At 44.3% G+C, this 1,823-nt stretch overlaps 1 non-coding gene across 1 annotated transcript; it reads right to left on the bottom strand.

The window, feature by feature from the left end:
* Window positions 1–683: 683 nt before the first annotated feature.
* On the bottom strand, window positions 684–758 carry Trnat-ugu (transfer RNA threonine (anticodon UGU)). Its single transcript has one exon. It is a non-coding gene; the product is annotated as a tRNA-Thr (tRNA).
* Between the last annotated feature and the right edge of the window lie 1,065 nt (window positions 759–1,823).

The following is a 1,823-nucleotide window of genomic DNA, read 5'->3' as shown; positions in this document are numbered from 1 at the left end:
TGGCTCAGAGCCATTTGAACCATTTGATTATCCGCCCAACAAATTTGTCTTGGGTTTTGTAACGAGTAGAGTGGGTTTCACTATCACTACGAGATTTTAAGTTGTGTCAACTTCTCTTAGAAGGTAGTATATTGGTTATTAAATCTAAATATTGCTAACTTATTTACCAGAAGTGTGCTCTCCTGGACACGAACTATAGTTAAATTTGCCACGTTGCTGGGGCCAGATCTTATATTACTGTGAAATACAGGGACACTCCGACCAGTCACTTTCATGAATCCGGATTCAACTAAACAAGGCGCACTGATTATTTTTATCAAGTCTCTCTGCATGCAAGTTTTTCAGGAATTGAATGTATGATCCTGCATTACTGATCGCTGCTATGAAACATGTGGTGTCATTGAATTGTTATCATAATTCATCCAACACAAATCTAAGCTTCTATTAATTCTTTCAGCTAGGTAACTATATGTTGTATACTGCATTTAGATGCATACAAACGGGAGGACTGTGCTATTGCACACTAGGATGCTATGAGCAGAAACATTGCACCCATTCACAATAGCGAGTTGCTTTAACTACACTGTACCTCTAAGTACAACATACTGATTTGAAATGATAAATGGACGCCCTAGCTGCAACCAGGCGTTGATATACTTCATTGGGGACATGTTGAAAATGAGTGCCCTGACCGGGACTCGAACCCGGGATCTCCTGCTTACATGGCAGACGCTCTATCCATCTGAGCCACCGAGAGCACAGAGGATAGTGCGACTGCAGGGACTTATCCCTTGCATGCTCCTCGTGAGACGCACATTCCCATCATGTCCACACCATTACATTCGTAGTGCGCCTACTCACTACTCGTGGCAGATTAATCTACCAGGTCCCGTACGAGTTCGGGAATAGCATGTGCGTTCACACAAGAAGCCATATTTTAACTGTATATGACGGTAGTATCTGTTCCCGAAAGAACAGTTACCATTTATGACCATGCGGCTTTGCTAGAATGAAATGATAATTAAATGGACACTCGGGCTGCAACCAGGCGTTGATACTTCATTGGGGACATGTGCCTCTCACGGGGAGCGTGCAAGGGATAAGTCCCTGCAGTCGCACTATCCTCTGTGCCCTCGGTGGCTCAGATGAACAGAGCATCTGTCATGTAAGCAGGAGATCCCGGGTCCGAGTCCCGGTCAGGGCACACATTTTCAACATGTCCCCAATGAAGTATATCAACGCCTGGTTGCAGCTAGGGTGTCCATTTAATTTCATTTCATTCTAGCAAAGCTGCATGGTCATCAACGGTAACTGTTCTTTCGGGAACAGATACTATCGTCTTATATACTGATTTGAGATGTACAAACCCGCATATTTTTCCAATTGCGTTGGATTTGTGAAAGTGTGCCCTATGCAATTATTTCGTAGACGTTTCTCGAGTCAGATAACACTGTAAATTTACTTGGGGCTTTAAATTTTCATCCTCTATATCACCAAAAACATCGTGGCATATTTATCACTACCTCTGAGAGTAGTCGATACAGCTGTACCAAGACACACACACGTCTTTCTGTGTGACAAACGCGAACTTCAATACGGGCCAGCCGAAGTGGCCGAGCGATTCTAGGCGCTTCAGCCTCGAACCGCGCGACCGCTACGGTCGGAGGTTCCAATCCTACCTCGGGCTTGGATGTGTGTGACATCCTTAGGTTAGCTAAGCTTAAGTCGTTCTAAGTTCTAGGGGACTGATGACCTCAAATGTTAAGTCCCATAGTGCTCAGAGCCATTTGAACCATTTTGCAATATGGTCCGTAATCAATGCT

The sequence above is a fragment of the Schistocerca serialis genome, chromosome 2, assembly GCF_023864345.2.
Source record: "Schistocerca serialis cubense isolate TAMUIC-IGC-003099 chromosome 2, iqSchSeri2.2, whole genome shotgun sequence".
Lineage (NCBI taxonomy): Eukaryota > Metazoa > Arthropoda > Insecta > Orthoptera > Acrididae > Schistocerca > Schistocerca serialis.
Note: the sequence above shows the minus strand (reverse complement) of the source record. Positions and strands in the feature narration are given on the sequence as shown.